Below are 26,320 nucleotides of genomic sequence, written 5' to 3'. Positions count from 1 at the left end.
TGATGACAATCCTAGATCCTTGCCACATAGGTTGAGTCTTTTTGGCTGCTACATTGAGTATGTACACTAAATCACCCTCTGAATATTCTGTCTCCTTTACTCAAATGTCATAATCCCTCTTCATGTTTAACTGATGGGTTCCAAGTGTTTTCCGTGCAATCTCGTTTGCTTTTCGACTCGCTTCGACCAAGGTTTGAACATAGCCCTCCTCGTCTGTAGGCTTTGGATCAGATGGGGGTCGATACAGTAAATCAACAGGCTGGTTAACCTCCCGCCCTAGCATGAGCTTATTTGCAGTGAATCCAGTTTGCTTGTTGACTACGCATCAGATAGCTCCTGCTATCTGAGCCAAGTGTATATCCCATTCCTCATATGAGCGTATGAAGCAGCGTACCGCGTTCATTATGGTCCTATTGTACCGCTCAACTTGTCCATTGGCGGCTGGTCGATAGGCGGTAGTACGGGTCTTATGAATTTGCATCACATCACAAAGAGCTTTGAACAGGCGGCTCTCAAAATTCCTCCCTTTATCGGTGTGAATGGTAAAGGGATAACGAATCTTGAAAAGAACTGGTTAACTGCTGCCATTGCGAACCGGTCGTACCACTCCCTGTATGCTGAGCACTAGACAGGGCAGAAATACCCTTTTATAGACTATGGTGTGTCTCCGCCAGGGGACAGAACCCAGGGCATTTTTTTCACATTGGAGAACGCTCAACTCAAGACTTTCAAAAGTAAGGCGGTGCCAAGGGAAGGTATTGGGAAAGATAAAGTCAGTTAGGAAGAGAAATTATCCAGAATTTAGTCGCCTTTTAAGATCATGCAAATAGGGGTAACAGGTATCATTGTTATGTCTTTTTCTTTCAGGATGTCGTGGAAATCATAACCAAAAACAAAGTCATTACGTCGGGACAGCTAAACCAATCTGATTAAAATACAGATCCTTAAAACCACTCCGTTAAATATATGATCTGAGAACATTCCCAATCGAAAATGGAACGTTTTGTGACGTCAGTTTTTGATGAGTAAGTCTAAAGTAAAGACTGTTACATGATCCTGGAGCCTTAGGGGCTGTGTTTAAACATGAATTAATTATTATTATTTTTTATCATTTCTTTACAGTGGAGGACAAAGATACGTTTTAAGACGATGCGCATGTACACCACTGATAAGCATTTAGGAAGTGGCGTTATCGGGAGTGTTTACAGCCGAACATGAAAGGGAGCCAAATTTCTGATAAGCTTAAAAAAATTAAGCAAAACGCCCCACCCGGTCACATTATATTGACAACGGGCGAACCAGTCGCAGAAATTACCACTTTTATAGACTTTGATGTGTCTCGTCCAGGGGACAGAACCCACAGCCTTTTTCATATGCGAGAACGCTCAATTCAAGGCCAAAAGTGAGCCTCACTGAGGGGGTGCCAAGGGAAGCATTAGGAAGGATAAAGTCAGTTAGGAAGAAGAGAAAAGATAAGATCCTAAATTTAGTCGCCTTTTATTTAAAATCACGCAAAAGGGGCAGCTGGTACAAATCTAACGCCCTTCTTGCATTTTGTTTGTTTGTTTGTTTGATTTATTAAAGTCCTATCAACAGCTATGGTCATGTAAGGACGGCCTCCCATGTATGCGGTATGCTGCGTGTATGTTGTGTGAGGTGAGTGTACTGGGAGACTGCGGTATGTTCGTGTTGTGTCTTCTTGTACAGTGGAACTGTTGCCCTTTTTATAGTGCTATATCACTGAGGCATGCCGCCGAAGACACCAAGCAACACATCTCACTCGATCACATTATACCGACAACGGGTGAACCAGTCGTCCCACTCTTTGTATGCTGAGCGCTAAGCAGGAGCAGAAATACACTTTATAGGCTGTGTAGGTGTCTTTTATAGGTGTGTCTCGGCCAGGAGACAGAACCCGGGGTCTTCCTCATAGGGGCGAACGTTCAGCACAAGACCAAAAGTAAGGCGGTGCCAAGGGAGGCGTTAGGAAAGATAAACTCGGTCAAGAAGAAGAGAAATATCCAGAATTTAGTCGCCTTTTACGATCATGCAAATAGGGGTAGCAGTTATCATTGTTACGTCTTTTTTCTTTCAGGATGTCGTGAAAATCATAACCAAAAACAATCTGATTGAAATACAGATCCTTATTGAACCACTCCGTTCAATATAGGATCTGACAATATCTCATATGGGGTCACGCTCGGATGACCTTTTTGCCACGTGTACTCCAGATCAAATACATTTTCTACACAGTTCTACGTCAATTGTTAACGGCATTTCGTCCCAGTAAGCATACACATTCAGCATTGTTGTGCACTTTGGGCGATATGACTACGTACACGAAAATAGTTCAAACAGCTTTTTGAAACTAGTTCGACCCCAGTCAAGATTCTGGCAGTGCCAATTGGATTGGCCATTTCCAAAGGTCATCCTGACGTGACCCCTATTGGGATGTCGTCAGATCCTCATATCAAACGTAGTGATAATAAGGATCTGTATTTTAATCAGATTGAACAAAAAACAAAGTCATTACGCGTGGACAGCTAAATCAATCTGATTAAAAATACAGCTCATTAAAATTCGGACAGAAACCTATGTTACTATTTTGGATGACCTTCCTAGCATAACGCCTTTTTGTGCTCTTTGGGCGAGATTACTACGTACACGAGAATAATTCGGACAGCTTTTTCAAACTATTTCGTCCCCAGTCAAGAGACCGAACGTAATGATAATAAGGGTCTGTATGTTAATCTGTTTGTTTGCAATCTAATTTAAATACCTGATAAAGGGTCATGATCGGATGACCTTACTACCATCACATACATTTTCTACTCACTGCTACGACAATTGATAACGCCATTTCGTCCCAGTAAACATTTCCATTTATCTTTGTTGTGCACTTTGGGCGAGATGACTTCGTACACTAAATAATTCGGACTGCTTCTTCAAACTATTTCGTCCCCAGTCAAGATTCTGGCAGTTGCCATTTCCAAAGATAATCTTCACGTGATCTCTAATGGGATGTTGTCAGATCCTCTTATCAAACGTAGTGATAATAAGGATCTGTATTTTAATCAGATTGGTCATTTATTCACCTACAGCACAAACTCGTGACGTCACCGGTATCGGTACACATACAAAGTTTATAATACTCAGCACACGCATAGCGCATATATATGGATTATCAAGTGAACCTATGTAGGATGGACATATGTATCATATCCCTTTCTTTAAATGAAATAAAAAATGAAATTTGCATTTAAGTTTCAGGCTGAGGTAAAAGATCATCACATGAACAGTCTCTAGAATTTGATGACCCATTAAAAAGTCTCATGAAATACCTTGATGAAACTAAACATTACAATGTATCTAGCACTAACTTGTTGCACTATAGAATATACACAATATAGAACACAGTCAATAAAGTTCAATCGCGATAACAGTCTATTTAAATGTCTATTTACACACATGATGCACGTCTGACCTGACGACAAGAAAGAGTTTATAAGTCCAGCTTATAAGCATGACCATAGCTGTTAATAGGCGTTAATTAGTTAAAAAAAAAGTCCAGCTTTAATGGCACTTTAACTATCCTACCACTGCTGTTACATATTTGCGTGGACCAGAGAAGCGAGTGCCACAACACATGTATTATCAACAGCCATGATGGTTTATTCACTCTTCGCATGTACACAATGTACAGTGACGTAATACACAATACCCATATCCTAGGTGTAGACTTCCACAAGTCCCACATTGAGTACTGCATATATAACATCCCTCCCCCTTAAATCTGTTGGTTCACAACAATTATTTGTAATACAATAATATTACATATTTTCAATGTCTCTGAGAAAAACATTAAAATAGTGAAATAACATTATAGTTGTGTTATTTTTACGTTTTTGTATCAATGTCTATCTCTCTTTTCTGTAAATGTTCAATTACTTGGAGGAGGAATCCTACAGCTATCAAATAACAAACTTTCATATGAACTGTGAACAAGTCTTTGAACAACACGGATAGTCTTCTACTATCTAATGAACTTAAATGATCTATTATTTTTAACTAAAATAACAGTAACTTTACTAACTAACTAAACTAAAGGACCCTGGGGTAATATGGGTTACACGAGGGTTATTATGCCTCACGGAACACAGTGTAAACCCATGTAACTAGATATAACTGAATAAACTCACAAATCTAAACGATTTGGCGTGCACCCGCGATTAGAACGATTTGGCGTGCACCCGCGATTAGATCTAGCAGGAAGTGTCCTTGTTGGAGTTTGACCTATAGGCGGAACAGTCTCCTTGACCTTGGATGTGGACTTCTGGTCACTTGGTAGTGTTGGCGTCCCTCCTGGCTCAGCAGCTGTCAAAGGCGTCCTAGCGTCCTCACACACTGTAGGAGTCAGTGTTACGCTCACGTGAGAATGATCTCGTGAGGTGTCCATATTATCCCTTTTACTTCCTGCGCGATTGATTTGATCTGCATGGCGCCTCCATAGTACTCCTGGTGTAACCTCCACCTTTTAAGATAATGGTCCCATTTTCTCAGCGATAGTAGCAGGGGCCCATTTTGCATGGTGCTGTCTGTAGTTTCATACCGAGACAGATTCTCCGTTACTGAAGGCACGGACAGGTGTCTTACTTTTGAATATGACATCTTCCTGAGCTTGTGTCACCTTGCGATCCACTGATGGCCTCAATAAGTCCAGTCGTGTTGTCAGGTTTCTCCCATGAAACAATACTGATGGCATTTCCTTTGTCGTCTCCTGGGGTGTAGTTCTATATGCCATAAGAAATTTGCTGAGTTTCGTAGTGATCGTGAAATATTCGTTCTTCGCCGATTTTAACGATTGTTTGAAGTTTCTTACGAACCTCTCCGCCATACGATTAGTTCTGGGGTGATACGGCGCTGAAGTTATATGTCTAATACCATTGGACTTCATAAACCCTTTGAAACTGTCCAAAATGAACTGAGGTCCATTGTCCAAAACTATGCTTTCTGGCAAACTGTTCCTAGAAAATATTTCGCGACAAACTTCAATGGTTTTGTCAGTGGTTGTTGTTGCCATTGGAATGACTTCAGGCCATTTAGAGTAAGCATCGACCATTACTAGAAACATTGAATTCTGAAATGGTCCCGCAAAGTCGATATGTATCCTTTGCCAAGGGCGTTGTGGCCATTCCCAGGGGTGAACAGGTGCACTAGGTGGTTGAGATTTTTGGAGTTGGCAACCGTCACAACTTCTGGCTAAACGCTCGATGTCTAGGTCTATACCAGGCCACCAAACAAAACTTTGTGCTAGAGCCTTCATTTTCACAAATCCTTAGTGCCCCTCATGGATTTCTTCAAGCGCCTTACTTTGAAGTTTCTCTGGAATTACAACTCTAATTCCCCATGTAACGCAGCCTTGATGAATAGATAGTTCTTTGATCTGTTATAATACGAACCAAGTGTTTTGTCTACAGGCATCCATCTGTTCATCGTTGTCTCATAGACCTTGCAAAGTATAGGGTCCTTACGCGTTGCGTTACGGATAGCATCAGCAGTCACTGGAAGTGTCTCCATCTGAGACATCATGTAGGCACAAGTACTGTCCATCTCTTCCATGTGTTCTGTATTGGGCAGGGGAAGACGAGATAATCCGTCTGCATTACAATGTCGTGACGTGCCCTTGAATACAATGTCGTAGTGGAATCATGCTGGTGTTGTCATTGGTATTCCCTTTTGAGGGTGAAAAATAGAAACAAGAGGCTGATGGTCTGTTACTAAGGTAAACTTCCGTCCATAGATGTACTGGTGGAACAATTCCCCACACCAATCCTAATGCCTCTTTGTCTATTTGCGCGTAATTCTTCTCTGCACGCGACAAAGTTCTTGACGCGAATGCTATTGGTTGTTCTGAGCCATCATCCATAGTGTGCAACAATACTGCACAGAGACCATAAGGAGAAGCGTTCGTTGCGAGATTCACTGGTTTATTGGCATCGTAATTAGTCAGAACCTGTTCCAACAAGATGTCACATTTGTCGGTCTGGAATGCTTCCTCACACTCTTTTGACCATACCCATTTATGATCCTTCTGAAGACATTGGTTGAGAGGGTGTATCTTGCCGGCTAAATTCTTGATGAACCGGCCATAGTAATTGACTAGTCCAAGGAAGGCGCGTAACTGCGTGACATTTTCTGAACGTGGCGCATTTGTAATGGCTGCGACCTTGTGCGGGGCTTTGTGTAACCCGTCTTCATCTATGATGTGTCCACAGAACTCCACCCATTCCTTGAAAAACTCCACCCTTTCCTTGAAAAACAAGCATTTCCCACCATGAGCCTCAATCCGTAATCCTGTAATCCTTGCAGGACTTTTTCAATATTGTTAACATGCTGATCTGTCGTTTTACCAGTTATTATCATGTTGTCTAACAAGCACTGCACTCTTGTTAAATCTTGAAGCACTTGCTACATTGTTCTTTGCAAGATTGCTGGTGCTAAGGAGATACCGAATGCTAGTCTTTTGTAGCGATATAGTCCGCGATGTGTATTTATGGTCTAATACTGTCAGTCTTCCAGCCGTACCTACATTTGCAAGTAAGGGTTACGCAAGTCCAATTTAGAAAAGCGCTTCCCACCTGCCAATGTCGCGAATATGTCCTCTATCTTAGGAAGAGGGTAGGTAACACCTCTAATAGTGGATTGACACTGACCTTTAAGTCACCACATATTCTAACAAATCCATCCTTCTTGGGAATGGGAACTATGGGCGTAGCTGTGTTCGACCTTTTCAATAATGTCCTCATTGACTAACCTATCGAGCTCCTGTTCAACTTTTTCTTTGAGCGCGTATGGCATGGGTCGTGCCTTAACGAAGCGTGGTTTCGAGTTGTCTTGTACCTTGATTCTAGCTTGAATATCTTTGAGTGTACCAAGTTCATCCTTAAACACATCAGGAAAGCTTGTCTGAAACTTTAGACTTCAAATCCAGCTTAGGTGATATTGACTCTTGGCTACTGAGTGACTTTATCATGCCCCAATCCAACTTTATAGCATGGAGCCAGCTTCGCCCAAATAATGGTGGGCCACCATTTTTCACAACATAGAGTTCAAGTTTTTTCTTCTGTCCATTCAGATTCACTGAAACATCCATCATTCCCTCTGGTATAAGTCTTTCCCCAGAGCATCTTTTCAGTTGAAGTTTAGCATTACGTAGCATTGTACCAGTAAAATACCTGTCATATGTATTATGACATATCACAGACACAGCCGAACCTGTATCGAGTTCCATGGATAACTTTACTCCTTCTACTTCTGGATGGAGCCATATAATACCGGTGTTCACAGAGTGTAGCAATGCAAAGTCGTCATCATCTGAATCTTCAATCATATGGACTTTTTTATTTCGTCTCTTCCGCCCGTTGTCAGTATAATGTGACCGGGTGGGGTGTGTTGCTTGGTGTCTTTGGCGGCATGCTCCAGTGATATAGCACTATAAAAAGGGCAAAAGTTCCACAATACAAGAAGACACAACATGATATACCGCAGTCTCCCGAAACACGCACCTCGCACAACATACACGCAACACACTGCATACATGGGAGGCCGTCCTTACATGACCATACTGTTAATAGGACGTTAATTAATCAAACAAACAAACAATCATAAGCTCTATGATTAGTTCCTCAATCTGATTAAAATACAGATCCTTATTATCACTACGTTTGATATGAGGATCTGACAACATTCCATAATGGGTCACGTCAGAATGACCTTTAGAAATGGCCAATCAAATTGGCACTGCCAGAATCTTGACTGGGGACGAACTAGTTTGAAAAAGCTGTCCGAATTATTTTCGTGCCCAAAGTGCATAACAATGCTAAATGTATATGCTTACTGGGACGAAATAGCGTTATCAATTGACGTAGAAATGTTTAGAAAATGTATTTGAGTCCACGTGGTAAAAGGTCATCCGAACGTGACCCCATATGGGATATTGTCAGATCATATATATTGAACGGAGTGGTTATAAGAATCTGTATTTTAATCAGATTGAGTAAACAAGCATATAGATTAAATATCATTACTTCAACTTCGGTTTTATTTGAGTAAATATATTACAAAGGGTAATAGAATTGCTCTAGGTTGAGATTATCAGCTCACTGATCACTCAATATTGAGTCTGGAGGATACGGAAATATTAATCATTACTATTGTGAGGTGGAAGCTGAATATAATTTTTTGTTGATATGCATGGCCAATTTTTCAAGATATCCAGATCCCCTCAAAACGAATTAAATTAGATTAGATTGGAAAAATGAATGTTTATTTAACATGTATTATAAAGTTCAAATAATTTGAAAGATTTGACTATGTTAAGTAAATACATATGATGCCAACCAAATAAGGTAAAAAGTATTGCAATGAAAATTCTCTATGCATTTGATTATTAGTGCATGCCTTGTATAAAATTATTGTATTTGCACTGATGTGCTGTAAAGTCTAAGGTTAATAAAAGAATTTGAACTACTCCTCCAGAAGAGGAGACAAGGTGCCAATATTAAGACTAATGTGGTATGGCAATTACAATAAATCCTATCATACCCGATATTCAATACTATTCAGAGTACAAAACTGAAAGGTGATCATATTACTAAGCTACGTAAAGTCATTCCTTCTCCATCATGTTTGGCGACACAGACACCATACAGATATCGTCTATGTGTGACAACATGCACACAGCTTTAATTTCATCTAATCTCACTGCTATTATGTCCCCAGATGGCTCACGGACAGGTACAGCAAACTGAAGTGTAATGCTATTGTCTGTGCATATGTTCCTAGGAGAATGGCTCATCAAATCTACAATGGCAAGGCACTCATTCTGTTGGCAAGAATTCAGTATTTTTAGGTCACCTGAGACGAAGTCTCAAGTGACCTATTCTAATCGCCTTTTGTCCGTCGTCGTGCGTCGTCCGTCGTATGTCCGTAAACAATTTACATTTTCAACTTCTTCTCCAAAACTGCTGAAGCAATTTCAATGAAATTTTGCACAAACCTTCTAAGGCATAAGGCCAATCAAAATTGTGAATTATATGGTCCCCACCCCCCAGGGAGCTATGGGAGGGGCTAAAAGGGGTAAAATTGACTAAAATTTCAAAAATCTTCTTCTCCACTCACAGATGTGATGGAATTAAATACTCTTCATAGATAGAAAGGTCCTAAGGTCCTTTACAAAAATTGTGAATTATATGACCCTGGGGTCTCAGGTTTCCCCCTGGGGAGGAGGTTAAGTTTACTATAGTTTATATATGGAAAGCACATTTTTGAGTATTATTTGATCATTTGTAATAGGAAATGAGTCAAATATTGTCAGAATTATCCGTATGAGATGGCCATTGAATCCTATTAACCAATTTTCCATAACTGACCCCCAGTGGCCTTAGGGGCGGGGTCAAAAGGGGTCAAATAGGCTATAACTTCAAAAATCTTCTTCTGAAATCCTGGAAATGGTAGAATCACATACTCTTCGTAGATGGAAAGGTCTTGAGGTCCTTTACAAAAATTGTGAATTATATGACCCTGGGGTCTCAGGTTTCCCCCTGGGGAGGGGGTTAAGTTTACTATAGTTTATATAGGGAAAACACATTTTTGAGTATTATTTGATCATTTGTAATAGGAAATGAGTCAAATATTGTCAGAATTATCCGTATGAGATGGCCATTGAATCCTATTAACCAATTTTCCATAACTGACCCCCAGGGGCCTTAGGGGTGGGGTCAAAAGGGGTCAAATAGGCTATAACTACAAAAATCTTCTTCTGAAATCCTGGAAATGGTAGAATCACATACTCATAGATGGAAAGGTCTTGAGGTCCTTTACAAAAATTGTGAATTATATGACCCTGGGGTCTCATGTTTCCCCCTGGGGAGGGGGTCAAGTTTACTAGGGAAAACACATGAGCATTTTTTGCTCAATTTTCATAGGAAATGAGTCGAACTTGTTTAGAATTATTAGCCTGAGATAACATTTTAATATCATATCTATATTGGTCCTGCGGTGGTCAACCCCCTCGGGCAGAGGGGCGGGGCCAAAAGGGGCAAATAGGCTAAAACTTTAAAAATTTTCTTCTTAAATACTGGAAATGGTAGAACCAAATACTCTTCTTAGATGGACAGGTCTTAAGGTGTTTTATGAAAATTGTGAATTATATGACCCATCACGTTTTCCCCCTGGGGAGGGGGTCAAGTTTACTATAGTTTATATAGGGAAAACACATTTATGAGCATTTTTTGCTCAATTTTCATAGGAAATGAGTCAAACTTGTTTAGAATTATTAACCTGAGATAACATTTAAATATTATATCTATATTGGTCCTGGTCAACCCCCTCAGGGCACAGGGGCGGGGCCAAAAGGGGCAAATAGGCTAAAACTTTAAAAATCTTCTTCTTAAATACTGGAAATGGTAGAATCAAATACTCGTCATAAAAAAGGCAGGTCTTAAGGTGTTTTATGAAAATTGTGAATTATATGACCCTTGGGTCTCAGGTTTCCCCCTGGGGAGGGGGGTAAGTTTACTGTAGTTTATATAGGGAAAAGACATTTTTGAGCATTATTTAGTCATTATAATAGGAAATTAGTCAATTGTAGTCAGAATTATCCCTATGTGATGACCATTGAATCTTATTACCAAATTTTCTATGACTGATCCCAAGGGGCCTTAGGGGCGGGGCCAAAACGGGTCAAAATAGGCTAAAACTTCAAAAATCTTCTTCTGAAATTCTGGAACTGGTAGAATCAAATACTCTGCATAGATTGAAAGGTCTTAAAGTCCTTTACAAAAATTGTGAATTTCATGGCCCTGGGGTCCCATGTTTCCCTCTGGGGAGGGGGTCAAGTTTACTTTAGTTTATATAGGAAAAACACATTTATGAACATTATTTGCCTATTTTTCATAGGAAATTAGTCAAACTGGGTTAGAATTATTAGTCTGAGATAGCATTTTAACATCATATCCATATTGGTCCTGGCCGACCCCCAGGGGCCAGAGGGGTGGGGCCAAAAGGGGTCAAAATGGATAACATTTCAAAAATCTTTCTTCTGATTTCACAGATTTGATGGAACCAAATAATCTTCATAGATTAAAAAGTCAAATTTATAAAATCACTGACTGACTTCAAGGGCCTGATGGGCAAATATATAGTGTTTATATGCATGTCTTTGTTTCATTCTGTATCTGAACACAGGTGACCGTTAAGGCCCATGGGCCTCTTGTTACAAACTTGATAACTCGCCCATACATGGTGGGGGCTCCAAACATTATCACTTTGTTGTTTCTCCGTGGTAACTGTTTGTACAGGTCACTACGAACGATTTGTCCCTTTGATAAACATGCTCGCTTGAAAAATCCTTGTGGAATAAATTCACTTCCAGCAACAAGCGACACAGAATGTTCCTCCATTGGTGTCAAAACCCCTCCTTGTATCGCTTCAACTACCGCATCTCTTCCCTTTTCTTTTTTGGAGCTTGTTTTTTTGTTCCTCCAAGCTGAATATAGAGATCTTCCTCGGGAGTTCCAGATCTTAGACAATACGACAACCTTGGAAGGGATTGATGGACTTGGACAGCAAAGGCAATTTGGCTTTCTATGTTGTTAGTGCCGTGGAATAGTGAGTGATCTTAGCTGTCCATTGAAGTCTTCGAAATAGAAACAAGATGACGTACATAGAGGTCCCAACTCTTTCTGTCAAATGTAGCAGCAAATGTACATTAGATGTCATGTACCTGGCGCCATACAGCGTATCGGTATCAATCACAAACTGCATGAGCATCTCTTTGCACTTGTTCAGCTGTGCTTGTGTGATGTTGTCTGACAGTAAAAAGTACATGGACTGCACAAGAAGAAAATGATTAAACACATCGTTTAGCAGAATGCCATATAGGCACGGAACACTGTAGAAGAGCAGAAAGCTATTAAAATCTGCTGCCTTAAAATGGGAAAGTTCCGATAACGAACGTGGCAATCTATTGATAAAATTTGGTGGCCTCATTCCAACTAAACGCTTATCACAAACTGATTTAAATACAGATCCTTATAACCACTCCGTTAAATAGAGGATCTGACAAAATCCCATAGGGGGTCACGTCCAGATGACCTTTATACCACGTGGAATTCAAATCAAATCCATTTTCCACACCTTGTTACATCAATTGAAAACGATATTTCGTCCCAGTAAACATACACAATAAGCTTTGTTGTGCTCTTAGGCGAGATGACTACGTTAACTTAAATAATTCTGACAGTTTTTTCAAACAATTTCGTCCCCTAAAATTCACTGTCAAAATTTTGCAAGTAGCAATTTGATTGGCCATTTTCAAAGGTCACCTGGACATGACCCCGAATGGGATTTTCTCAGATCCTCTTATCAAACGTAGTGTTAATAAGGATCTGTATTTTAATCAGATTCCATTGCGAGGAAAAGCTTCAAGTTCTGCTGACGTAGTCCTGCGTTGGGCATCTTCCTTGTCAACCCTTTCCTCAACTTCTAAAATAAATGTGAAGTATTTATCTGTATATCAAAATAACATCTGTATTACAAACGCTTAGAAATATTATAATAATTCTGGACTTCAAATTTACAAAATAAAAGTCATTAAAGATGCTCCACCGCCGACAGAGCAAAAATGATACTCATCATTTGAACAATAATTGGTGTTTAATCGTGTATATTTATGTCTAATTAACACAAAATATAATATAAAATAATTTCTTTTGCTTTTGGTGCCTGCGCAATCAGTAATTCATTCCATATAGGATATAGTGCCAGGGATTTTTTTCGGGATGCAATTAATTATTTTTTATATTTTAAACTTTAAGTAAAATTAGAAGCTCAAACTTTTCAATGGTGGTAATGGTGTGAAGTAAGTAACTTTTGTAACTGAAGAAAAATACCAGATCGCCTGCTTCTGTTTTTGATAGTGAAAAAATACCATTTGTCAGCGGTGGAGCATCTTTAATAAGGATTTGGCAGCTTTTGATGGTGAGTAAAGTAAAAGTCCTTTGCAAAAATTATAACTATAACTTTTCAACTTAACGTGATTTGTTGAATTTAACGAATTATCTAAGACAACTTTGTCAATTGGACACCACCTAGACCTATTTATAAATCAAATGAGCTCTGATAGTTACCTGTCACAAAATCTCTGTATACTTTTCTTTTCCGCTCTCTCCTTTTAGTGTTTACTTCCTCTTCATTCCCCTCTAGTGGTGTTGTGATATTGATATCCTCATATTCTTGCCAGTTATCTTTCAAAATAATAAGCATATTGTCAAAATACTTGCTATTATAGGTATACCATGGTGATGAAATGTTCAATAACTTTGCTATGAATTATGTATTCGAAGGTAAATATAAGAGCATTTACCGGATAATCAGATGTACAATCTTAAACCCAACAAAACAACTTCAGTACAGTGATATACCTGATCTCAGCTTTTCTCTAACGAGAGGGAATTCTATCCACTTCCCCTTGCCATCATCAGGATGCCTTCCTACCTTCATCGCCTTTGATGCGTTGGAGGTTTTTGGCCAATACAATTTGAGGTTTTTGCCGTCCTTTAACCATGATGATGGTACCACGCCTTCCTCTTCCTGTTTGTCCTCCTGCCAAACAGCCCTAACCCACGACATCTGTAAATGTGAAAACTTGAATTTATTGAATTTGCAAGGCATATTATAACTAAAAGTGTTTCCTAGTATTAATTTGTTAAAATATCTACATAGGCATGTTCGTTACATTTTACAATGACTTCTTTAAAGTCATTAGATACTCACCGTCCGTCGAAGGAACTACTTCCTGTATCATCAATTTTCTCATCTCTTTGAACCTCTGTTGTTTCATTTGCTTAAATAGTTGAAACCTCCCTTTCCTCCATAGCTATACTTGATCTCCGTTGCAGTCGCAATCTTTCCTAAAAATGGGAAATAATGAATAACTAGTTGAAGTTTGCAATCTTATTTTCTTACAAGTATTTAGAAATAATATTTTGTACGTCTTATCATATTTCTTAATGTTTGTGTAAATAACATTAAATTTGTGTAAAAAATGTACATGTGTGTTAATTACAATGTTTAACATATTTCTTCATCGTAGAAAGTCCAAAAACCAATGTTACCTGCAATATTCCCCGCCTCCTAAATCTTGTTGGTGGCGTATCCGTTGCCTCGAACTCATCACTGCTGTCTTGTGTGCGGATTTCCTTTAAATAATGGATAGGCTTATGGAATTACAGATCAGTGTAAAAAAGTTGTGTTGATTAACCTTATTTCCCGCACAATTTCAAATTAACCCGTCGAAATTTATGTCGAATTTTGTAGATTGTTTAACTGCATACTTAATGCTATAGCACAATAAAAAAGGCAATAGTTTCACTATAACAAATTACTTTATTTAGAACTTTTAAAAACAAAATTTATGTGGTTAAATGAAGGTGTCTGATTAATTTTCTTAGAACACTGCCATATCTGGAAAAATGTTCCGTTAGATCTGCAGATAGGGCGTAAGAATTGTACCTGCTGCCCCTATTGCATGGTCGTAAAAGGCGACTAAATTTAGGATCTTATTTTTATCTTTCCTAATGCCTCTCTTGGCACCGCCTCACTTTTGGCCTTGAGTTGAGCGTTCGCCCCTGTGAGGAAGGCTCTGGGTTCTGTCCCCTAGCCGAGACACACCAGAGTCTTTAAAAGTGGTAGTTTCTGTTCCTGCTTAGCACTCAGCATACAGGGAGTGGGACGACTGGTTTGCCCGTTGTCAGTATAATGTGACCGGGTGGAGTGTGTTTGCTTGGTGTCTTCGGCGGCATGCTTCAGTGATATAACACTATAAAAAGGGCAACAGTTCCACTATACAAGAAGACACTACATGAATATACCGCAGTCTCCCAAAACACGCACCTCGCACAACATACACGCAACACATCCCATACATGGGAGGCCGTCCTTACATGACCATAGCTGTTAATAGGACGTTAATTAATCAAACAAACAAACCGTTAGATCTCAATGGTGAAAGGCAAGTGGTAGGTTAAGCAAGTCACAATCTGATTGAAATACAGATCCTTATAACCACTCTGTTATATATAGGATCTGACAATATCCCATATGGGGTCACGTTCGGATGACCTTTTACCACGTGTAGTGTACTCCAGATCAAATACATGTTCTACACATTTCTACGTCAATTGCAAACGCCATTTCGTCCAAGTAATCATACCATGGCTCATTCAAACACCTGATATCAATTTATCTTTGCATGAGAGGGCAAAGTCCAGTGCATTACCCGAAGAACATAAATCCTCCTTTCGGGAGTGCATCAGAGCTTTCCCTGATCATGTTAAGATCTACACTGACGGCTCAAAAGATGGTGATAAAGTTGCGGCAGCATGCTGTACATCTAATCACTGTTCCTCTATCCGACTTCCAGATGTTGCCTCCATTTTCTCTGCGGAAGCTTGTGCTATCGGTTTGGCTCTTGACCACATCGAAGAACACCGCATTGAAAAGGCAATCATCTGTTCAGACTCTCTTTCGGTTCTTCAGGCTTTGAAATCAAGATGTCCTACAAATACTCTAATCCAAAATCTTTTAATCCGAACATTTCGATTATCTTCTAAAACTCAAATTACTTATCTATGGATTCCCAGTCATGTGGGTATAAAGGGGAATGAACAGGTTGATAAAGCAGCTAAGACTGCTCTTCGCCTAGCACAAACAGATTTGAAACTACCATACACCGACATCAAACCTTCAATTCACTCAGCCATCAAACACCATTGGCAACAAAGGTGGTCTACAGAAACAAACAATAAACTGTTTAAAACTCAACCTACACTTAATCCTAAACTGTCCAGTCGGAGAGACCGCAGAGAGGAAGTTGTTCTCTCTCGGCTCGGAACTGGACACACATATTTACAAGGACACAACACGAACATACTCTCCATACACTCACCTCGCACAACATACATATTTTACACCAAGCTTCGTAATAAATCTATATTTTACACATTCCTATCTATTGAGAGGGGAGGATCCTCCCACATGCCATGCATGTGATTCTCCTCTCACAGTGGAGCATATTTTAGTGCACTGTATTGATTTTAAGCACATACGAGATAAGCACTACGATCTCTCAGACATGTACACTTTGTTTCATGCCGTGAGACATAATCATATTTTTAATTATCTCAAAGAAATCGGAATTTTAGATAAAATATGAACGTTTTTCTCATCATATCATCGTATCAACTCAACATTTCATCGTTTCATCAACTTTTTCCACAAGTTTTCTCGTGTGTTTTAGCCAAAACTATTTTATCCCATGCAAACCTTTTTTTATCAAATAAACGTTTACAATCTGTGTTTTAATCCTTACTTGCCTTTTCTTACCCTGACCTTTTATCCTGATATTAATGCCTGACTTGTAGTTTGGCCCTAAATGACCCTAGTTGTCGATGGGCCGTAAAACTCAAACAAACAAACAAACAAACCAAGTAAGCATACACATTGAGCATTGTTGTGTTGTCGGGCGAGATGACTACGTACACGAAAATAATTCGGATAATTTTGAACCCTTCTATACCATAATAATTAAGGCTCAATCTCATATTTGCAAATAGTGAAACTGAGGGAAAAAAAACTTACTCGTTTTTCTTTGGGTCATTCTCTTTTTCTCGACGAGAAATAAAACTGCAAAATCAATTTTAAAGCATAATTCAGAGTTATCATTCTTAATACGATGTGATTCCTAAATAGGTATAAAGATATTTCAGGCAACCATGTTTACTATGATATGAAATTAATGATTATGATATTGTAACGATTTCCGCCTCCGGTCCTCTCGTAGGGTTCCTTAACAAATATCTTATCCTGGCGTCTCCGGAGTACAGCTGTCTTCTGGACGATGGGTTTCTCACTTAGATTATAGTCTGAGTAGTAGTCATTATTGTAATATCAATGAATAACAAAGGCCAGTTTTTAAGTATAAATGTTATTATTAAGAAATCATAAGAATCAGAGTTAACTTACAATATGCAATAGAATAGCAACCTCATGAAATCTCCAACTAGAATAAGTGAAATTCAAAGAACAACTTTAACTTGCAACTAAAATAAGAGTACGAGCCTCAATTCATCCACAGATAAATTCACAATAAATATGAATTAACAGAAAGCATAGAAACTCTCACTAAGGATAATAAATAATATAAGTAATTGATCTTTAGCAAAAAGCTAAAACTGTAATTCCCAATAGAGAGGTAATTGATAATATTGGGAAATAATTACAGATAAACAGATTTATTAAGAGAGAATAGATAGCCGTTATCCTATGATAGTGTTATCCCAAGTACCAAAGTTCGTTACTAGTTCTAATAACAATTCTATAATTCCACTAGTTAAAAATCACTATCATTAAATGTGATAACCTATCACTGGCCTATTATATAAGAGTAATAGTGGTATATAACGATATAACTAATACTGGCTTATATATAGATAGACAATACTTAATAAGTTTTAAGGCAACACGAATCGTGATGCAGATCCAATAAATTACATTTATGTATATTACTAGTGATAACACCAAGTAATAACCATTACGTACATTTCGATTCAATATGACTATAGTTGGGGTGAACCCGATGCCGGTCGTACGACTACTGGCTGCCCAGCACATGAGACCCGGTATTTATACCCAAAGCTGTCAGTGACAGCCCGAAGCTGCCATTTGGCAGTTGCTGGCAACTGGAAGCTGTCATCGTAACCAAGTTACGCCAAGAAACTAACAATCCTTACGACTATTAATATAGTTCTAAATGAAAAAAAAAGGTCTCCATGAAAGCTGGGTCCACGTCCCGAGACTGGGTGCACTGCTCTCATGCGGATGCACACCACTTTTGGGGGTGTGATGTGCGTCCGCGTGATATCAGTGTAGCTGAAGGCTTTCACAGTAGCTCCAATTTGAGCCAACCTGTTTGCCGTGGGTTGCATCTCGTATCCGGGGGAAGAAGGTCCTGGTGGTTGAATAGGTTTTGCTCTTTTTTCTTCCTTTTTTTTTTACTGCTACACACTACTTTGGCTTCAGACTCCGGTTAGACCAGAGGTAATATGGGCCCTGTATTATCAATCGGCTGGTCATGCCGAGCCCTTGGTTCGTAGATCTCCAAGAAGGCGGTGGCTTAGGGTCAATCGTGAGTTTAATTTGGATTGTCTTGATTCTGATCGATCTTGCAGGTGTACAATCTTGCGAGCGTGCTGTCGCAAGCTTGATTTGAATTATGTTTGTTCGAAATATTCTTCCGAGTATACTATCTGTGTAACCCTGACACTTTGACATTGGATATCCATGTCATCATGAGTGTCCCCCTGTTGGGCTCCGAGGTGGGTGGGGGCACAGCTAGCGAATTGTAATTAACTCTAAAAGATGGCTTCCAAAAACAAACAAAATGAACTACAACCAAAATCTCCCCAAAAAGAATCAACCACAAATCAACAAACAAAAAGCGGTACAACAAACACATTCCCACAGTTTCTGGTCATGTCCTCTACACAGAGTGGCAAGACCACTGCAGGTTTATCACCCTTAATATTGCGAAAGGGCATCAAAGGCATTGCTGGAGATGTCAAATCTGTCAAGCCATTGGGATCGGGTGATCTCCTAATAGAGGTTTTCCGCAAGCAACAAGCGGAGAACCTCCTTGGAACCAACAATTTTGCCGGCCTCAGAGTGTGTGTAAAACCACACTCATCATTGAATTGCAGCAAGGGGGTAATCAGGTGCCCAGCCTTGCGCAATGACAATGAGGCTGACATACTGTCATACTTCCAAGAGGAGAACATTCCGGTCTCCCATGTTAAACGCATCATGACGAGAAAAAGTGGGAGCTTGGTCCCAACACACACTTTTATCTTAACATTCGCTACACCAACATTACCACAGAGCGTAACAGTTGGATACCAACGTTACAATGTCACTGTCTACATCCCTAATCCATTGAGGTGCCGTAACTGCCAGAGGTACGGCCATCATGAGAGCAATTGTAGACGGAAAATGGTATGTCAGTACTGTGGCCGTGAAGGTCACGACGAAAAAGACGAATGTGACATTGTCAACCGTCACTGCGTCAATTGCGGGGGTGACCATGCTGCGTCTGCTCGCACCTGTCCTGCCTGGACTCGGGAGAGGGAGATATTACGGGTCAAATATACCCAAGGTGTCTCTTTCCCCGAGGCTAGGAGGATAGTCGAGCGTTCAGACCTGAATGTGGCAACCTATGCTCAGATCACCCGCGCAAAAACACCTGTTGACAGTGTCACCGTCAAACATGCGTCGGTCCGGTCCAAGCGAACATAGAAGAATTAAAACATCTTATACAAACAAAAAACCCATCCATATTCTGCCTTCAAGAAATAATGCTGAAAGACACCATCAATCTCCGACAATTTACACTATACACCAAAACTCCAACAACAGGTGGCCGCCCATCAGGTGGTGTGGCGGTGGCGGTGCATAAAAACGTTCCTCACAGATACATTCAGCTAAATACCACCTTACAAGCTGTTGCTGTAAGCGCAACTCTTCACCGAAAAATAACAGTCTGTTCTATATATTTACCTCCAAATACTCCATTTAGTTGTGATGAACTGAGTAACATCGTATCACAACTACCAGTGCCATATATTATCATGGGTGACTTTAACGGTCATAATCGCCTCTGGGGCTCCCCAGGCACTGACGATAGAGGTAGACGTATCGAAGATTTTATTAATAAAAACAGCTTATGTCTTTATAACACCAATGCCCCAACATATTTACACCCTGCCTCTGGCTCGCTTACCCACATTGATCTATCGTTGTGCCATCCATCAATTCTTCTGGATTATGATTGGATGGTCAACGATGATCTCTGTGGGAGCGATCACTTTCCAATTATACTTAAAAACATAGGGTCACCAAAACTTGAGGAGCCTATTCCTCGTTGGAATCTACATAAGGCGGACTGGGTTCAATTTAAAAATTTGTGCGCAGAGGAGCTCATTGAGGATAAATTTTTGAACCTCGATGACCCCATTAAAATTTTCACAGAAGCGCTCACTTCTATCGCTACAAAAACCATACCAAAATCCGTGCCAAAACCTACAAAGTTTCGTCTCTCAAATGATTCATTTATCAATAGATCTGGTAGAAATTCCGCTCTGAGGCGGTACTTGGCTTCACCAACCGTCTCAAACTATAACAATTTTAAAATTTGGAGAGCAAAAGCTCGAAGGTCTATCAAATCCGACAAGAAAAGTACTTGGAAAGAGTACGTCTCAAAAATTAATTCCAATACATCTTCGAAGAAAGTTTGGGAAATGATTGGTAAAATCAGTGGGAAAAGAAAAGCTACACCATCCTCCCACCTCATTAACAACAATAAAATATTTTCTTCAAAATCCGAAATAGCTGACGCCTTTGCCAAAAATTTTGCTAAAAATTCATCCATCAAAAATCATTCCAAAAGATTTCAAAAATTTAAAAAGGAAAAGGAAAAGAGACGACTTAATTTTAAATCCTCCAATAGTGAAAGTTACAATAGGCCTTTCGAGTTACCAGAATTGCTCGAGTCCCTTGAGAAATCAAAGGACTCGCAGCTGGACCAGACGAAATTCCATATATGTTTTTAAAACAATTACCAGACTCTTCACTAAAATGTCTTTTAACTATATTTAATCAAGTTTACTCTTCTGGCAAAATTCCCGAGTCTTGGAAGGAATCTACTATTATACCCCTTCCGAAGATGCTACCGATGCCAATAACTATCGTCCTAAAGACGATTTTTGTTTGATTAATTAAACGTCCTATTAACCTATGGTCATGCAAGGACGGCCTCCGATGTATGCGGTGTGTTGCGTGTATGTTGTGCGAGGTGCGTGCTTTGGGAGACAGTGCGGTATATTCATGTAGTGTCTTCTTGTATAGTGGAACTGTTGTCCCTTTTTATAGTGCTATATCACTGAAGCATGCCGCGAAGACACCAGCAACACACCCCACCGGTCACATTATACTGACAACAGGCCAACCAGTCGTCCCACTCCCCTGTATGCTGAGCGCTAAGCAGGAGTAGAAACTACCACTGTTTAAAGACCTTTGGTGTGTCTCGGCTATGGGACAGAACCCAGAGCCTTCCTCACAGGGGCGAACGCTCAACTCAAGGCCAAAAGTGAGGCGGTGCCAAGGGAGGCATTAGGAAAGATAAAGTGAGTTAGGAAGAGAGAGAAAAGATAAGATCCTAAAATTTAGTCGCCTTTTACGATCATGCAATAGGGGCAGACAGGTACAGAAATCTAATGCCCTACCTGCAGGGTTTTGACGAGTTGTATTTGTAAAACTCTAGAACGTATGATAAATACCAGATTAGTTTGGTTCCTGGAATCAAACAATATTTTAAGTCCTTTGCAAAGCGGCTTTAGAAACCGCAGGGGAACGGTAGACCACTTAGTTAGACTAGAAACATTTATACGAGAAGCATTTGCCAAGAAAGAACATCTTGTGGCCGTATTCTTTGACCTTGAAAAGGCATACGACACAACTTGGCAATATGGAATCATGAACGATCTCCATGATATCGGTATACGTGGTAATTTGCCTAAGTTTATATCAAATTTTATATCTGACAGGCATTTCAAAGTTCGAACGGGTTCAACTTATTCAGAAACAGAAACACAGGAGATGGGCGTCCCTCAGGGTGGTATCTTGTCCGTCACACTTTTTGGACTAAAAATTAACAGCATAACCAAATGTCTTGGCCAATCTACGGAAGGGTCTCTATTTGTGGATGATTTCTTGATCTGTTACAGATCAAAAAACATGCACACTATAGAACGGCAACTACAACAATGTTTAGGCAAATTACAAAATTGGGCTGACGAAAATGGCTTTAGATTTTCAAGATCAAAAACTGTCTGTATGCACTTCTGTCAAAAACGAAAACCACACAATGATCCTGACCTCACACTCAATGGAATTAAAATTCCAGTAGTTGAACAAACTAAATTTCTTGGACTAATATTTGATTCGAAACTGTCCTTTGTTCCACATATCAAACATCTGAAGGATAAGTGCTCGAAGGCGCTGAACATTCTACGAGTTCTTTCCCATTCTGATTGGGGTGCAGACCGTGAAATGCTTCTACGTATCTATCGGGCTCTTATTAGATCAAAACTTGACTACGGCTCTATTGTCTATGGATCGGCTCGCAGCTCCTATCTACAGATGCTTGACCCTATACAGAATCAGGGACTGCGTCTCGCACTTGGAGCTTTTCGAACAACACCTGTGAAGAGTCTCCATGTGGAAGCTAATGAGCCATCTCTAGACGATCGACGAAAGAAATTATCCTTACAGTATGCTGCTCAACTGAAATCCAACCCCAAAAATCCTGCATTTAACCTTGTATTCAATCCACAACATCAAGAAATATTTACACAAAATCAAAAGCTCATACCAACATTTGGCATCAGAATTTCAAAATTTTTGCTGGAACTTAATATAACTTTCGACACCATTGACGAGTACACCATATCGGATGTACCACCATGGCTCATTCAAACACCTGATATCAATTTATCTCTACATGAGAGGGCAAAATCCAGTGCATTACCCGAAGAACACAAATCCTCCTTTCGGGAGTGCATTAGGGCTTTCCCTGACCATGTTCAGATCTGCACTGACGGATCAAAAGATGGTGATAAAGTTGCGGCAGCATGCTGTACATCTAATCACTGCTCCTCTATCCGACTCCCGGATACTGCCTCCATTTTCTCTGCGGAAGCATGTGCTATCGGTCTGGCGCTTGACCATATCGAAGAACACCGCATTGAAAAGGCAATCATCTGTTCAGACTCTCTTTCGGTTCTTCAGGCTTTGAAATCAAGAAGTCCCTAGAAATACTCTAATCCAAAATCTTTTAATCCGAACATTTCGATTATCTTCTAAAACTCAAATTACTTATCTCTGGATTCCCAGTCATGTGGGTATTAAGGGGAATGAACAGGCTGATAAAGCAGCTAAGACTGCTCTTCGCCTAGCACAAACAGATTTGAAACTACCATACACCCGACATCAAACCTTCAATTCAGTCAGCCATCAAACACCATTGGCAACAAAGGTGGTCTACCGAAACAAACAATAAACTGTTTAAAATTCAACCTACACTTAATCCTAAACTGTCCAGTCGGAGAGACCGCAGAGAGGAAGTTGTTCTCTCTCGGCTCCGAACTGGACACACATATTTTACACATTCCTATCTATTGAGAGGGGAGGATCCTCCAACATGCCATGCATGTGATTCTCCTCTCACAGTGGAGCATATTTTTATTGCATTGTATTGATTTTAAACACATACGAGATAAATACTACGATGTCTCCGACATGTATACTTTGTTTCATGCCGTGAGACATAATCGTATTTTTAATTATCTCAAAGAGATCGGTATTTTAAGCAAAATATGAACGTTTTCTCATCATACATCGTATCAACTCAACATTTCATCGTTTCATCAACATTGTGCATGAGTTTTCTCATGTGTTTTAGCCAAATTTATTTTATCCCATGCAAACCTTTTTTTTTTATCAAATTAACGTTTACAATCTGTGTTTTAGTCCTTACTTGATTTTTCTTACCCTGAACTTTTATCCTGATATTAATGCATGACTTGTAGTTTGGCCCTAAATGACCTTAGTTGTCGATGGGCCGTAAAACTCTAACAAACAAACAAACAATCTAAATGAAATACTTAAATCATTAACTTAGGTAATTTATACAATAACAATAACATATTTCCAACTCAATAATATTCCGGAATTCATACAAAATCTAGAAGAGCCGGATACGACTCTAAATTTACTAGTTTGGCTCAAACGCTGGTCGACCTTCACCTCTCGTCATAGTTGACGATGACAACACATTCAACTAAGCTTAGGACGAAATAAGCTTCGTACCTATCAAAATAAACTGTCAGTACATCGATTACTGTTGCGCTTATACTTATAACATAAAAAGCATACATAATATGTAGTGTGGATCGTATAACACATCGTTATAAATACTAAAACTTACGTTTGAATGTTCAAATTAATCAAGATCTTTACAGTACAGCTATAAAATTGAACGTAAACAAATAACAAGATTACAATAAACTTCATCAAGTATGATGATATACAATTCACTTCGTTACAATATGAATGTTGCATCTCGCATTACTGTCATTGCAATAGTATCTATACAGTGATACTGTCACTGTCATCCGAAACTGATCTAGACATTATGCATGTATACTAAGGAACATTCCAAAATCGTCAAACCATCTGAAAATTATTGATTTCTATAACATATCAAAGGTTAATTAACTAATTAAGTGTATATCTAACAAGAGGCCCAGGTTTGCAATGCCAAGTTATGTTCTGAATACAGGTTCATTGTTTCTCTTTCTAAGAGGATTGTTTTAGGTACAATGTAATTATTTATTAAGTTTACTAAGTTCCTAGCAGGCCCCGCCCATATCTGATTGAAATACAGATCCTTATAACCACTCCGTTCAATATAGGATCTGACAATATCCCATATGGGGTCACGTTCGGATGACCTTTTGCCACGTGTACTCCAGATCAAATACATTTTCTACACAGTTCTAAGTCAATTGTTAACGCCATTTCCTCCCAGTAAGCATACACATTTAGCATTGTTGTGCACTTTGGGCGAGATGACTACGTACACGAAAATAGTTCAGACTGCTTTTTGAAACTAGTTCGACCCCATCAAGATTCTGGCAGTGCCAATTTGATTGGTCATTTCCAAAGGTCATCCTGACGTGACCCCTAATGGGATGTCGTCAGATCCTCGCATCAAACGTAGTGATAATAAGGATCTGTATTTTAATCAGATTGGCCCCGCCCCTCCTGCTCCCAAGGGGGTCAGAACCAAAATATATACATATTCTTTTCCTCTTTCCCCAAGGATGTTTCTGGCCAAATTTGGTTAAAATCCAGGTAGAAAAGAAGTGATTTAAAGGATTTACCACTATTTCCCCTAGTGCAGTATTTGGCCCCGCTCCTCCTGCCTCCAGGGGCTCAGAGCCAAAATTTATACAAACTCTATTCCCCTACTACACCCAAGTATGATTTTGGCCAAATTTGGTTACATTCCATGCAAAACTCTGACTAGTTGCGATTTAAAGGAAATATTGACGCACGGACGACGGACGGCGCGCCATGACATAAGCTCATCAGCCTTTTGGATCAGGTGAGCTAAATAACCCTAAGCACATACAGAGATACATCTGCCGATCGTAAAAATGGCACATGCAGTTGCCAATCTCTTTAATGAATGTTTCTGGTATTTCGACCTACCTTGTGAGAGATTAGTCAACAAACTCTTCTGAAGCAGAGACATGTCTTATTGGTGTCCGTGGCCTCTTCCTTCAAAATAATAAAATATGTTACAATTACTTTAATTAAATGAAAGTAGACGGAGATCATGGTTTGATTTAAACAAGATTCACTGAAGGTTTCCTAAAGCAGACATCACACTAACAAATGATCTTGAAAACAAATTATCAATTTATTTAGCAATAATATTAACATGTACATCCAACTTTTTTTGCCTATCAATCATCATCTATACCAGTTGTATAGGTGATATTACTACATTAAATTACATTGCTTAAAAGTGCTTACTGATGTTCCGTTATCACATCCTTAGCCAGGTCCAAGGTTGGAAGAGGTTGTGGTCGCTTCCTAGATTTGTTTTCTAAAGACCTTTCATCATTCTGGCTATAGTTATGAAAATAAAAATATTAAGAAATTGAAATTATACAGACCAAAAGTCTAGGTAATATAACGAGCAAAAATTAAGGTTGCAAAATTTTAATATTAACACTCATTGCCATTCATGTGTTAAACTTAGCTAACTACTGAAAATATGCCATTTTCATACCTAATAACTTACCTAGATCTTGCTTTTGACAAAAGCTTCTCCGATATAAGCTGTTGGGTTGACTGGAGTTGATCTAAAGATAACGAAAAAAAGAAAAAAGAAATAATGAAAAAAAAGGGTTTGTAAAAAAAGATACCGGGCAGTATTCTATCTAGGAATTTGGCACCATAACCCACCACAGACAAGATTTATATCAGTCCATAGAAAAACGAATCTAATATTAAAAATGTCATGTTAATTAATATTAAATTAGCAATCAGTTGTACTTTAATAATATAGTATAAACTG

This window comes from Argopecten irradians, chromosome 16 (genome assembly GCF_041381155.1).
Source record: "Argopecten irradians isolate NY chromosome 16, Ai_NY, whole genome shotgun sequence".
Lineage (NCBI taxonomy): Eukaryota > Metazoa > Mollusca > Bivalvia > Pectinida > Pectinidae > Argopecten > Argopecten irradians.
This window is presented reverse-complemented; position numbering follows the sequence as displayed.